Source organism: Pogona vitticeps, chromosome 1 (assembly GCF_051106095.1).
Source record: "Pogona vitticeps strain Pit_001003342236 chromosome 1, PviZW2.1, whole genome shotgun sequence".
In the NCBI taxonomy this organism is placed as follows: Eukaryota; Metazoa; Chordata; class Lepidosauria; order Squamata; family Agamidae; genus Pogona; species Pogona vitticeps.
Window position 1 is genome coordinate 8985839 of NC_135783.1, and position 15742 is coordinate 9001580.

A 15742-nucleotide genomic window follows, 5' to 3' on the forward strand; every position below is an offset into this window, starting at 1 on the left:
AATAGCACCTCCATCTTGTCTGGATCGAGTTTTAGCTTGTTAACCATCTCCATTTAGGAAAAAAAAAACTAAACAATCTTTTCCAGTGTCTCCGCTAAGAGAGACTATCCATCGTATTTCCCTATAACTTGTTGGCTTTTTATTAGTACACTTAATTTCCTCTCCATTTCTAGCTAAGGCGTCGGTTCTCTGAAATATTAAACAGACATCCTTTTGGTGTTTTTCCCACCCACCCCCTTAACATTAATCTTTGTTAATTATAGGACCTTTTCAAAATTGTTAATTCATAGGATCGCCATAAGTCTGGAATGGCGGATCGGCACATAACAAAGCATTCAGAAAGACCTCCCCTGCCATTCAAAACACAGCCACCTCCATTTCTGTATCGAGAGCCATGCGCTGTGCCTTTAAATATTGAACAATATTGAAAAATATGGAAGTTCCCCTACATTTTTTTTGTTTTAATATTAGCTTAAGGCAAGACTGTGGCATGATTTCCACTCCTTTCATGACACTGTAATGATGTTACCACATACAGCTTTATCTTGCATGAAAAGGTGAAGTCATGACTGATTTCTCCAATTTAAAAGCACTCAACCCTCACACTGCTAGAAATGAATATTTTGCATATATTCATGCAACAATGATTCAATTTAAGATTTCTATTTTCAAACATTGCTTGGGAAAAGGAAAAAGAAGGAGGGGTCGGGAGCCCTCCACACTCACACCAGGGTGAAATTGCCAAAATGCATAATAAGATTTATTATAGATGAGTAGCGTTTTATTTAGTATTTCATGTTAACATGCTTTTAGGGTTACCCTGCCTTAGCAGAAGGATTCATATTTTCGCTTCTAATCAGAGATAACGTTTCATTGTGTGATGCATTTCCTGTAAGAGCGGGAGGAGCGGAGTTCTTTTCTGTAGCTGTCAAGGGTAAATATTTTCCTAATAATCTGTCTATAGAGTGCAGAGCATGTGTTATTTTCAGAGAACAGATATGGAGAGAGGGCTTATATGTGACACTTGGCGTTTTGTTCCTAAAGTGGGGCATGCTTGATGGCTGGTCGGAAGAGCCCAAACACAGATTGAGTTCTCCTTAAAGCAAGGCTTGGAAAAGTGACTGATTTTCAACAGCAGGTCCCAAAACGCCTCAAGGAAGCATGATCTGTCTTTGAAACCCATTGCTGCTAGGATGACAGCTGAATCAGTTGCGTCAACTAGAGTAGACCCGTTGAATCAGTGGGTTTTATCAATGGGTGTTGACTCATCATTTAGCGGTTGGATTTAGCTCTACCTCTTGTGTGAGGATGGGGAATGATGTTGCTGGGTTCAAGGGTCTCAGCGACAGTGTCAGTCCTGCATTTTCAGAGACTCCCAGTCTCTGTCTAAAATTTTTTCTGGGTGGCTCCCAGAAAGAAGGGAACAGGTGGGTGGGGTCCGTTTCACAAACTTAGTCCGAGTCATTTAAAAAAAAAAAACTGAATCAAGTCTGAGTCAACATAAGCCCAACTTGACAGTGTGTCCCGCGACTCAAGTTCCCATTAGATATGGGCACACAAACTGGTTTGTCTCGGTTTGTAAAAACAGAAGCTCAGATGCTGCTGCTCCCCTTCACCTGCCTCCCTCTGGCTCAACCCGCCACTCACCATGGCCAGCTGGGTAGCTTCCTGCACCTCCTCAACTGATCTTCCAGTTCCGGCAGCAGCTCAGACTTCCAGGCCCCGCCCCCTAGGCTTATCCGCCACTCAGACCAAAGGGCGGGGCCGAGAAGGCTGCGCTCTTGCTCATGACCGGGAGATCAGCCGAGGAGGTGGAAATTAAGCAAGCCAGCCGGGCCTGGTGAAGGACTGAATCAGCCAAGGAGGTGGGGGAATGGGAGCATCATCATCACCACCTTGATGAACCTGGATGAAATGAGACAAACTGGTTAATGCCCATCTTTATTTCCCATCCTCGAGTACTGCTAGAAATAGCACGAATCGCTTTTGCTTACAGACAGTCGCTGAGCCTGCTCTGCTAAAGGAAAGATTCTGTTTGCTTCCTCGACAAGTTCTTCTCGGTTTGTGTAGTCCGATAGCCTTGCCTTCACCTCCGCCAATATTAACAGCCGCCTTCCATTAGAGCATCTCTCTCTCTCTCTTTTGGGTCACGGCATTGTGAGATGATAGCGCGGGAGGCTTTCACAGATGAAAATATTTGTGTGGCTTTGGGTATTATTATTGTTATTATTGACAAGGCGCGGGTGCGCCCAGCCTTCTAGCGTATTACATCATTACACAGTATAATGCATCATAATGATGGAGTGAAGGGTGGCCAAGGCCTGCTGCCGATGCCTTGGAAGTTGAGAGAGAGGATCGCACATTTTCAGCTGGGCGGGGAGGAGAAAGCTGCCGTATGGCTAAGTGTCTCCCTCCGTGGAAACAAAGCTGCAATCGCGCTTGGCATTCACATTAATTGTGGGCTTGCCAAAAGGGCTGGTCCCATCGGCATATAAATGAGCAGAAGATTATTCATTGCCTCTCAGTCACCCAGTGAATCGTCTCTTCGCTCACACCCCTTCCCCCCCCATACCATGTGTATTTCCCACCCTATATTTAACAGGAGGGAGGAGAAGATAAAAAATGCAAGATTTGCATGTTAGTTTATTATTAATATTTTTTAAAAAATGAAAGCTGAAACACCTCCCGCTCTCTTTGGTCAGCAGTAAAAGGCAACCCAATAGAAGCACCGGCTTGGATCAGTCACAGCTGGCTCCAGAGAAGAGCAATTTTGCGTTCGTCATGAGTTGCCTTCTTTTAATTCACTCCGAGATATGAACTGAATGTGAACCAGCTTGGAGTCAGCATATTAAAAAGCCGCAAGATTTAAAATAAATAACTTTTCTCCTCCCCCCCTCTTTCCTCGCTCAGGAGCCTTCTGGACAGTAAAGTCTACACAACAGAAGAAGTCTGGCTTAAAAGGTAGGCATTGCCCAGATAGACATTGATGGCTTATATATTGTGTCTGCTGTTGCAGATTTTTTTTTTTTTGCTGTGCAGTAGAAGTACAGAGCCTCACAGAGGAAAACAGCATCAAGTTATCCAGAATTCAGCCTTTCCCATTAACTGGCATGTAAAGTCTCAATTACTTACTGAGACATGTCTGAGACATTTGGAGGGGAAGGAATAAAAAACATTTCTTGAAGTTACAGATGTGTGTATGCTGCTTTCTTTACTGTGCACTTACTTAGCAACCAACCAAACAGATCAACAGCAAACAAACTACTGCCACCAACTGATGAAAAAAAAGAGAGAGAGAGAGAGAGAGAGAGCACTCAGCAGAGACAGGGCTGTCTTTGAATTTTAAAAGCTGGAAGGAACAATCGGTTAGTGCTAGATAAAAAGACAATCACCCTGACACAAAAATTCACTGCTACTTAAGAATAAATTTCATGAAAAATTGAATGCATGCACCATGTGTTGAAAATGCATATTTTTTCCTGCACATTTGCTCAATGCATACTTGATTGGACAGCTCCCTTTTCTTTTTCAAGGTGCGAGAGGATTTGTGTTCACATCCCCCCCTTGGTTCTCCAACTTATGAATTAATATCTTGTCCAAGATTTACATCTAAAGCAGAGTTGGCTAGTAAAAATCAGCAGAACATTGTGTTGTTTTTAAAAAGAGCCAGGCTCCTGGAAACTTTCTAGAAGTTTACTTCTCCTTTAAAGCAAAGTGTGCGGTCCAGACATGTCTTCTTTTAGTCAAAAATTACCTATTTCCATGAGGCCATCCTCTGCGGTAGCTAATTTTCATGGTACTTTCCAATGAGTAGTGTAGTGCATATCCTGGACTGGCCTGCTTGCCCCTGACCCCTGGCTTAAAGAAATGTCAAACTCTCTGAGATTTTGGGCATGCTTATTATGGAACAGGTGCAACACATTAAGACACAGTCAGCAATGTTTATTCCATGTTGTGTCGGAAGGCTTCCATTTACATCAGATGTGCCACGACCTCCGTGGCCTGAATCTTCTTGATCCTGAGATAGGTAGCTTGTAGAGGTCTCTCGAAAGGATCAAGGGCTTTAACAGATCACAGGACAACCTATCCAAAAGGAATCTCTCAGGTCCATGCAGTGATTCTGCCGTTCCAAATAGCTACACATGTACGTATTTGTAAATATAGATTGGTACATAGGACTAATTCAGCTGCTCCTTTGAAAACTACAGGTTGGTATGAGATGTAGCTGTGGATGTATGATTAGCATATATATATGGGACTGCTAGGATGGTTGGTGGGTGGGTGATAAGGCATTGAATACAAAGCGGAACAATGAGTGGCTGATGTGTTTGGAATGTGTTATGAGACATCTCCACCTTCTCTTATAGAAGCTCAACAGGTTCAACTAAATTTTGAGTAGTAAGTGGTGTTGGTCGGGGAATAGTTGTCATGAGATGGGACAAGAAAGAGTGTGTTGTGCAGAGTTTGTGGGAACAATTATTTATAAGGTTTCAAGACAGGAGAGAACTTTATGTGGAAGTGTGTATGAATTTTATAGACACACACATATATAAAAAGATATGTATCATTATTTTTCCACTTAAATTTAAACTACCAGATAAATTTCCCCTCCTCCCCTTCCTTACACAGTAGGACCCCAGTATCTGCGGGTTCAGTAATCCACGGATTCAATTATCCACAGTCTAAATATATTAAAAGGAAAAAAAAAACCCCAAAATATATATTTATAATGATGAAGTTGCCAGAACTGGCCACGAGAGGGAGTGAGAGACCATCCAATGTATAGAGTTCACCATTATAACAGTGTTTGCTTTAATCTGTGTTTTTCAGCATCTGCATGAGGGGCTTGGAACCAATCCTGTGTGGATACAAGAGTCCTCCTCTATCTGTATTTCCCTAATAGATCCCTTTTGTTTGATCATAAAAGAGCCCTTTCCTTGTTGTTGTTGTTGTTGTTTAGTCGTTTAGTTGTTTAGTCGTGTCCAACTCTTTGTGACCCCATAGACCAGAGCACACCAGGTCCTCCTGTCTTCCACTGCCTCCCAGAGTTGGGTCAAAGTCATGTTGGTCGCTTCGATGACACTGTCCAGCCATCTCATCCTCCGTCATCCCCTTATCTCCTCTTGCCTTCACACTTTCCCAACATTAAGGTCTTTTCCAGGGAGTCTTCTCTTCTCATGAGATGGCCAAAGCATTGGAGCCGCAGCTTCAGGATCTGTCCTTCCATTGAGCACTCAGGCTTGATTTCCTTCAGAACGGATAGGTTTGGGTCCTCGGTAATCAGCTTTAAATATTGTTTTAAAGATTTTCGCAGCTAAAAACCCAGCAAGTGTGGCACCCATGTCTGCTCAGGCAGCACTGAACCAAAACTTGGGGAAAAAAGAGAAAGTTTCCATCAAAGAAGACTTTGCACTTAACCGTCAAATAATATCATGAGCAGCTGGGGTGGGAAAGCTCTAACTGAGCGGCAAAGTAAGAGACAATTTGAAGAATTTTGCAGCTGGTTCTCCGGTTAGCCAGGAATGGAGACTTGAGAGTTGCAGGAGTCAGTATCAAGTTGGACTTAAGTCATACCCATGACTCAACTCTGCCTTGACTCAGTTTTTTTTTCCAATGAACTCAGTACTTGGAACCCACCCCTTGCTTTTTTTTCTGGGGAAAATTGCTTTTTTAAAAAATAGGGACTCCGGATTCAGGGCTTGGGACTCCGGATTCAGTACCAAAGACTCGAACTTGGGGCCCAAGCCCAAGGACTTGCCAACATCCCTGTTATTGGCTGATGCCTAACATAGTGGTATTTAGAAGCAGCCTCTAGATTGTGAGGTGGTGGGTGCCCGTGGATACCTGGGGAGGGTAATTCATAAAAGGACAAAAATTTGCAAGAAAAGTTCCCCTTTCAAATCCATTTCAAAGGAAAACAAATACATAAATGAGTCCTGGAGGGTTTGTTGTGCTTTGTGGGGCATGGGGGGGGAGCAATGTTGCTAATTTTAATGGCCTTCCAGCATTTCTGTGATTCTCCCCCAACTGCTCCATTTAATTTTTAATTTTTGGGCATTACAGACCATGAGGGCGGTTTTTCAATTTTATTTTTAAAAAGGGGGATTAGAATCATTGAGTAATGACGTTGGAAGGGATCGCTATGTGAGTCCAACTCCCTCGATGCGGGAACGAAGATCAAAGGATATCTGCCAGTTGGTTGTCTAACTTTCTCTTGAGCGTCGGAGAGCTCCCCGCCTCCCGAGGTCATTAGCTCCATTGTCGTATTGCTCTAACCGCTAAGACGTTTTGCCTGATTTTCAGCTTAAAGCTGGCTTCCTGTCACTTGAGGCCATTGTTACGCCTCCTGCACTCTGGGATGATCGAGAACAGATCCTGCCCTACCTCTTGTAGGACAGCCTTTCAAGGATTTGAAAAGTCCACTCCTCTCTCCCTTCGGTCTTCTTTTCTCAAGGCTAAACAGGCCCAGTTCTTTCCGCCTTTCCTCATAGGGCATGGTTTCCAGCCCCTTGATCATCCTTCTTGCCCTCTCCTGAACATGTTCCAGTTATCCAGAATACAGGGGTGCCCCGCATAGCAATGTTAATCCGTTCTGGATTAATCGTCGCTATGCAGAAACATCGCTAAACGGATCGAAAAAACCCATAGGAACGCATTAAACTTGGTTTAATGCGCTCCTGTGGGACCCAAATTCACCGTTCAGCGAAGTTCCTCCATAGCACCGGCATTTTCATGCCCTCGGTAAGCGAGGGCAGGGCGCGAAAACACTTGCGGCAGCCATTTTGGGCACCCGGCAGCCATTTTGGAACCGCCGATCAGCTGTTTAAAAAAACATCGCAATGCGAAGATCGGTAAACGAAACGCTTACCGATCATCGCAATGCGATGTTTTGCCTATTCAGAACATCACAATGCGATTGCTTTTGGGATCGCAAAAGCGATATCGCTATGCGGATTTGTCGTTAAACGGTGCACTTGTTAAGCGAAGCACCATTGTACTTGCTCCTCCTGTTCTCTTAGCTTTTCTTCCAACAGTTTGCCTTTGCTGCATTTTTACACCATGTCGTTCTCAGGCACAATGACAAACATTGCACTTCCTCTGCAAGTCACCACTGCTGAAATATCTCCTCTGTCCATGATCCCTGTTACCTTTTTACTTTCTTCTGTTTCCCCCTTTCCTTTGTCTCGTCTGCTTTAAAGTGTGCTGGTAACGTCCACTAATAGATTACTCTCTGCCTCTGTCTTCTTAGTCTCCATTTTCTTTGGTCTCTTCCTTCACTAGACCCGTTCTTTTCTACTCCTCCACCATCAAATTCTTGATTGCTCACTTCCTGAGGTCCATCTCAGTTGTATTCCTCCGCCGAGTTCTGTTAGGAGTTAGCCAACAGAAAATTAAACCCCTATTTCAGATAACAAATACCTATTATAGTGACTCTTACAAAATAATATTATCATCATATTTAAGGTAGCCTCTTTGGCCACACCCTCACCTCAGGAGCGTGACATTTGGGCCACTGGTGAATGTGAAAAATGGTGGATGTGAAAAAATTGACTTTGCTGCAGGGCTACTCGTCCCTATGCTAGTGCGAGACACATTGCACCATTGGTTGTATATCTCCAGGATTAACACGGGGAGATATCTACTGCACTTGCTCAGGATGGTGCAAAGGTGCTGCTTGTGCAAAACTGCAGGTATCCTAGCAAGGATTTTTAAATCTTCTAAAATGCTGCTGTGTTGAGAGGAATGTGAGTTTATAGGCACTGCGAAATAGTTTTTGGTGGAGACCTTTTTGTTCGTCTTCTAACTACAGTTCCCACAATGCTTTGCAAGGAAGCCATGACGGATTAACCAGCCTATATTGAAAACACAGTGCCCGTTTCCCACGAAGACGGGCCACATTTCAGCTGGGTGTATTGTTTTAGCAGCACAAACACCAAGTCACTTGTGCAGGCGGTGAGCCTGTTAACATCGCAACGAGCCTGGCGGGCTAATAAAGAGTATCACTTAGCACAGGCCTTAACATGTGCTAATCTTCTCCCTAACATATGTAATATTAATAGAAAATTTAATAATATTTTAAGAGGCGCTATCATTGCAAATTCCCATTGTGTGCACTGTAATGGAATGGATCAAAATGAATTCATCAGGTATTCATGTAGGTGTCATACATCGCTCCATAGGTGTTTCAGTGCAAATTAGCATTTCTTGAAGGACACTTAAAGTAAAGTGCTCCTGAAAGTTTCCATTATCCATGTTGCCAGGATAAGTACATTAAAGATCATCTCCTCCCTCAGTGCTAATGTATTCCGTCTCCACAATGCATGGCATCTCCCATTTTGGGCCTCGTCTGAAATATCTGGGGTGATCGTCCCCTCCTTCCCATTGAATTTCTGGCATCGAGTGGGGAATATTTTGAGTCTAATTAAAGTGGCAGGAAGTAGGTTGCAAACTAGACATCCATGCCCTATCCATTTGTTATTTTCCTCACATCATGGCTGTCATGCACCGTCTCGGCCCAAGACGCTACCTGAGGCGAAGCATAAAATGGCGCCTCTCCCCTCCACACACACACAGCCAAGGTGTATTATCAACCATGTAATTTTTGTGCCTGAGGTAGAAAAGTCCACAAAACCCTCCATGCCCATGGCTATAAAAATTGAAAGGTAGAAGTAAGAATCTGCCTCCCCTCAGTGAACTGCTGGATGGCTCTGTGGTTTAGTTCAGGTTGGGAGTTCAATTTCCTGCTGTGGCCCCTTGACAGGAGATGGACTTGATAGGGTTCCTTCCAGCTCTTCAGATAATGATGATGATGATGACGACGACCCTTGATGCTGCTGATGGTGTGGCTGAGGTGGTTGTTTCCTTCTGGCTTTTGAAAGGGCTAACTTTCAGGGGGTTGACTGAAGTACCATGGGACTGCTAAACTTGCATCTTTCCTGGGGTCTCCAGGCAAGGAGGCAAATCCCAGTATGTCTGCTACTGAAAAAAAAGGCAAAGGTTGCCTTTGGATGGGATGCAGTTTTATAGTTTGGACACCCACGTCCACCCATTTCTAGCTGGCATCTTTCACTAGCTGAGTGCAAAGGGACTTGTTATGGGTGTTCTGCTTGTGCAGTACTGGCACATTATAAAGTAGCAAGGGGAGAGGGATCTAGGAGAAGTATGTATGCATTCAGAGTCAGTGTGCCATTCAGAGCAAAGCAGGGAGTGGAGAACCAGCATTACAGCTCACTAGACTTCTTGCTCTCATAGCCTTGGCAGCAGGGCCTGAGGAAAGTGTAAACTGATCAATAAAGACACAACACAAAAGGAAAAGGAGAAGGAGGGGAAGAGAAAAACAAGCGGACTCCAACACCAGTCCTTAACAATCTTACAATTCTCCCAGTGTTTGGTGGGAATGGAAACAGTGGTTAGTACACTGGTGCCTCACTTGACGACGTTAATCACTGTAGAGCAAAAACGGCGTCAAACGAAATAAAAACCCCATTGAAACGCATTGAAAACCGTTCAATGCGTTCCAATGGGCTGAATATCTGCTCGTCCAGTGAAGATCCTCCATATGGCAGCCATTTTCGGTGCCTGTAAAGTGAGGAATCTGTCCTAGAAAACAGCGGGGGGGCATTTTTTCAGCCGGCGGCCATTTTGAAACCCAACAATCAGCTGTTTGCTGGTCGTCGTAAAGCGAATATCGGTTCCCGAAGCAGGGGACTGATCATCGCACAGCAAAAAAAACCATTTAAAACATTGTTTTGCGATCGCAAGAGTGATCACAAAAATGTCAACGTAAAGTGGATTCGTCGTAGAGCGGGGTAATCGTCCAGCAGGGCACCACTGTATGTGGAGGACTGAAGTCATAATTAGACATGGGGATGAATATAAAAACCAATTGCGATATGCAGCGAATATTGCTGATTTGTCAGATATTCATTGCTTCGTATTTGAGAGGTCCAGAGACCCCGATGAATACGAAGCAACAAATATGACCCATTTATATTTGTCCCTTCATCTTGTTGTCTCTGCTTATGCCTCTGAGGATCAGCTGTTCCTCAGGGGCAAAGGCAGAGAGGATTTTTCCCTTCAGGAGACTTGCTCAAGCTTGCCTGAAGGAAATTCTATGCCCCCTATTTACAAAGACAGCAGGGGGATCATTTTGGTCAGGTTTTCCCTATCTTTCTATGCCCCGTGGGCTGTCTTTAAAAAAAAAAGACCTGATGAACTGACGAATTGATTTGTGGTTCGTTGCTCCACTGGGGGGGGGAGAAATTTGTGGTTTGTCCCCATCTCTAGTCATGATCAGGTGGAATACAACAGCCAAAACCAAACAAGCAAGCACCTGTTTTTCTCCACTTCTTTCAAAATTGTTTCCTTCACAGCCGAGAGACCATCTAGCACAGAACCTCTTTGTGAATTTCAGCCGTTGGTACTTCATCTGGCTTGTTTTCCTCTTCCCTCTTCCTCTCTGTTTCCTTCTACCTCTTGCTTTTTATATTGCATGCCTATGAACTGGGGCTGCCTTGGGCTGTCTGATTTGTGTATGTGTTTGTTTTTACCTTTCTGGGGCCAGCTGGTGGAAGGATGGTATGAAGACGCTAGGACAAAAAAGTACAAATTCTACATAGCAGCTAAAAGCAAGAAAAATATTAGGACAAATTAATTTGTGGACCCATTCCTAATGAGGTGTCCTTATGGACAAGGAGAGGAGGGGCCGAAAAGAAGCCGTAGCTACTCTCGCTCCTGTGTTTTGCTGAACAAACAACATTCACTGGGGAAATAGAGCTAGTTAGCCTTCCCTGACTTAGATAAAGCTACGAAGAAATGACAAGTGCCAGTAATTAACAAAGCCTCTTCAACAAGATAACCCTATACATCTTTGTCTATTTCAATCACCAAAGACTCGGATTCAGTGTAAAATGAATGCCCGGATGCCATCAATTCCTGTTAACCTCTCTATAACTGTTCGGTGTTCGCGCATAGGTGATAGATAGATTTTGTCAGTTTATTAAATGGTGACATCTCCCTTGCCATGTGACTAAAAGTGTGGAAGCATTTTTCCCCTCCTCTTCTAAGCAAAGTATATTTTAATAATCTCTCTTTAGCGTTATTAACTCACTTCTGCCATGTCTGGAATATGCTGTAGGCGCTGTGGGCAGGAGCAGATTTCAACAGCCAGGGTGGGACAGTAAAGAACTACTGAATAAGTTTATTAAAGTTTTATGGCCAATCTGCGTGTTTAATTAAACACACACACACACACACACACACACACACACACACACACACACGGCACAATCTGCTATGAAATTTTGGGGCTCTTATTTTTTATCTGCACAGCCTGAAGAAGATGGATCAACACTGAAAGCTAGCTGTTCGTTTGATTTGTGTGTATGCGTGTGTGTGGTCTAATAAAGGCATCAGCTGCCCTTACATTTGTCTTATACAAGGACCACACAGCCTCATATAAGACCAAGAAGCTTACAGATGAAAATTCAGAACGAGTGCGGAGGTGGTCAGAAAAAGGAGTGAAAAATTGAGGCAGGCCAAAGAATGATGTGAACAGAAAACTATTGTTCTGCAATTTTACTTTGTAATATGTTTAGTAGTTTTCTAAGAATTTGTTTTCTTGTCTTTTTAGCTGTTTTAATATTTGTGGTTTAAAATGCTTTAAATGCCTTTGCTGGGAGAAGGGGAAGAGAAACGAATGAATGAACTAATGAACAAACAAGCAAAAAACATTCTGGCTGAAGAAAAAAATCACCGGACGAAGGGAAGGGGGAAGAAAAGCAATCAAGTGTGCAAGACCCATTGGAAATGCACAGAAAAAACAGAGCAGATCGGAAATGCACAGAGAACAAAGGAGGCAGGTCAGAAATGCAAAGAAAACAAAGGAAAAAGCAAGGGAAGCATGCAGGACCCATCGGAAATGGGGCAGGAACCCAGAAGCAACCAAACTCCCGAGACCCATCAGAAATGGGGAAAAAAGCAACCAAACCCCCCAAGACGCATGGGAAATTGGCGAGAGGGCAAAAAAACAAACAACCTCCCCCAAGATCCATTAGAAATGGGAAAAACACTCACTCCAAAAAGCAACCAAACCCCCAAGACCCATCGGAAATGGGGGGGAACCCAAAAAACAAACAGACCCCCCCAAGACCCATCACAGCACAGAAACATAACCCCCCCAGCTCAAAAACCGTGCGGCAAAAAACACTCAGAACAGTTTTTAAAAAGCAGAAAACGGCACCTTTCCTTACCAGGCAGCTTCAGCGAAGCCTCACTGCAAACACACACACACACACACACACACACACACACACACACACACTCAGAAGCAGAAGGAGGCAGTCTCTGGCCTCCTCTGACACACACTCTCTAACTGCTGGGGCGAAAGAGCTACAAAGAAGCCGCCTCGTCGCCACCTACAGTTAGAAATTTGAATTTCCCGCCTTTTCCCCCTGCCTTTTTCTGTTCATAACAGCTCTGGCCACAAGTAGAAGCAAAATGTTGTGGTCGGAGCTGGTTGTAACTCGAAATGGTCGTAAGTAGGGACGTTCTTAAGTCGAGGCACCCTTGTATAGGTAGGGCCTCTGACGCCCCAAAGGAGTTGAGTCCACTCTAGAGTTACCTTTCTAGGTGCCGAACCTATTTTTGGGATTGGATTTAGCACCTTTGATGCCTCCTATAAATTTCAGACCAAAACCCGAAGTGGATGCCCTGGTCCCGTGATACTGGAAGCCCGTGGGCTCATCAGGTTCCGTGGGTAGAGACGACTGAGGGAATAGCCTGACAGCATCTGGCAGCTTGTTCCAATGATATTGGATAAAACAGGAATATTGAAAGCTGCCTATTAAACAGTAGAGAAGAACGCTGGCACAATAATAAAGCCATCAATCACACGTATCACAAAGTGCAAACTGTCTGTGTCAATACAGAAATTCAGCACTAAATAGAAGCGGCAGCCCCGGGGCGCGAATTACTACTGAATGTTCTCTTACAAAATCATGGTTGCTCACACTGAGGTATGCCGGATTCAGAAGTTGGAAAGGTGACTATTTTGGACTACGATGCCCAGTGTCCTGCTTCCAGCAACGACAGAGCTGGCTGTGGAATTCTGGAGGTTTGTGAGCAGCTCCTGTGCTCCCTTCCATGCCGCCATGGAGAGTAGTGGCTGGAATAATAGGCTCTTGGCCAGAGCACTGGAACTTCTAAAGCAGGGGTGTCAAACTCAAATTCATCGGGGGCCACATCAGCAGTTTGGTCCCCATCAAAGGGCCTGTTGTATCTGTAGGTTAACTTGAGCCATTTTAAAAATGAATTTACAGTGGTGCCTCGCACAACGGGCGCCTCGTAGAGCAATGAATTTGCTCTACGAGGCCGTTTTTGCGATCGCAAATGCGATCGCAAAACGGTGCCCGTATAGGCGGGAAATCGCAGAACGAAGGTCGGTAAGCTGCTCGCTTACTGACCTTCGCTTTGTGACCTGACAATCAGCTGTTCCGCGGCTTCAAAATGTTCGGGGCTTCCGGCAGCGTTTTCACGCGCTCCCCTTGCTTACCAAGGGCGCGAAAACACTGCACCCTGGCCCCTTTCGGCTGTTCTGGCGGCCATTTTGGACCTGCCGGACAGCTGATGGCAGCCATTTTGGCGCCCTCGTTGTGCGAGGGGAGGGCGCAAAAATGGCTGCCGGCCCCTGGGAAACATCGCACAACGGTGAGTGTTCTATGGCACTGGAACGCATTAAACGCTGTTTAATGCGTTCCAATGCCTTTTTGTGTTCCGTAGTGGGATGTTTCCCACAGCGAAGGTTAATCCAGAACGGATTAACCTCACTGTGCGGGGCACCACTGTACTCCATGCAGGCACGGAGTAAATTCATTGAAAAAAAAAGGGGAGGCTGCAAGGCTGGCGGCGGCTCTGCGGGCCATCAGACGAGGTCTGGCGGGCCGGATTTGGCCCGCGGGCCTTGTGTTTGACACCCCTGTTCTAAAGGGTCAACGGGGCTATTAACAAAACCGGGAAGCTAGGGTTGTAACTTCACTCCCACAGTCCTTGCGATAATTCACCTCTAGAGTCTTTTATGGGGAAGAGAGGAGCCCTGCCCCCTCTACCAGGTCAAGGACCCCCTTGGAGGTGGTTCGGACGTGGTGTACCACAACAGGGGTTCTGGAGGCATGCGGTCAAGTGTCCCTGGAGGTGAGTGGCAAAGGGTCCTTCTCCACCCATTCCTGTGTAGTCCCTGCTGGCGGTCACCAGCCCATGGGTGCAGTCATCCTCTTTACAGGATTGCGGCATCTACACAGACCTCCCAGTGCCTGGCATGGTCCTGACAGACCCGGGTGGCTTCCCCCGGTGGCATGAGCAACTTGACCCACCAGTTGGTTTGGGTGTCATGCCCTTGACCCATCTCCTGCCATCTTCATGCGCCGCTTGGGCCTGACACACCTTCCAGTTCACAAGGTCTGCCAAGAGGTCCTGTCCTGTTTCTTCCACCTCCTTCAATCCATGTTCTGCCATAGCCACCCCTGGGGGCCTTCAGAGCATGGTCCACCCCACCCCACCACACCACAAGTAAGCTGCAGGTAGGGGATCCAACTCTCTGAGAAGTGAGATCCCACTCTCACAGCTGGAGGAAACCTTGTCAGTCCCACAAGATTATTGTCTGGAGAAAAAAAGAGAGAGAGAGAGAGAAAGGAAAGCTCTCTGGAGAATACCCTGATCACCTTCCTGATTGACACTTTTGCCTTTCCCCTCCCATTTCAATATCTTTGCAGCTCGCAACTCTTAACAAAAGTAAGGTGTCCACCTATGCGTCGTGAAAGACAACGACCTCAGAGGACACATGGTGCATGATATTTGCATTTGCTAAGTAATAGATATAGATGCTAATTTAGAAATAGTCACCAAAATTTGAATAGATAGGCAATAAACCTCACTCTAGCAGGCGAGACTACAACCAGATGATTTGAGTCCTTCCTTGTCTGGATGTCCTGTTGATGAACTGCTTCAAGCGAGGTCTCAATTTTCTTCTGGTTCCTTATATTTCAACCAGAGGTCTTTGTGGGTCTCCTTTTCAGTCTAGAAGCTAATTCAGGGATTCAGAACATACCCTGTTTCAACTTAGAGTGATCTGTATCCTATAGGACTCTATTTGTTCCCTAAATCTGAAACAGATAGTGGGTGAAGTCTTGTTGACCTAAGTTACATCACATAATTTGTGAGGTTGTTGGTTTTTTGGGGGGAATAAAACATTTCTGCCCCTCTCAAAGGTCCTGAAGCTCCCGTTCAATGTTGGGAAGCTGTTGGGAGCCACAAGACAGGAGGAAGAAGTCCTTAAATGCCTAAAATCACCCCTGGCAAGGATGTTATCCAGCGGTGGTAATTGTTGGTAATTAAAGACTTCCCCCATCTTGCATCTCCCAATGGCTTCTTGACAGTGAAAGGGTTTTTATGGGAGCTTCAAGATCCTTGCATGGTGGGAATCAGAAACGAAAAATCACCGTGGTAGATGATGTCACCAGCCTTATGCAACGGTACATACGGAGTAGTATTTCAGCCTGCGAATTTGTAAAGCCGATGCACTGGAAAAACTAAAAATTTTCTCTTTATACACAGATCCATGTGGGATGTAGAAAAGTGATAGCACCAAGAAGGAGAGCAAACCTGTCACATTTCAGACAGCTTGCCTGAGGGGTTTGTGATCTAAGCAGGTTGGGTTTTTGTTTGTTTGTTTTTGAGGGAGGGAAAC

General features: G+C 45.1%; 1 long non-coding RNA gene across 1 annotated transcript; it reads left to right on the plus strand.

Moving 5' to 3' along the window:
* The first annotated feature begins 2571 nt into the window (after positions 1-2571).
* LOC144586741 (uncharacterized) lies at positions 2572-3561 on the plus strand. Its single transcript, XR_013541753.1, has 2 exons — positions 2572-2961; positions 3040-3561. It is a non-coding gene; the product is annotated as an uncharacterized LOC144586741 (long non-coding RNA).
* The last annotated feature ends 12181 nt before the right edge of the window (positions 3562-15742 follow it).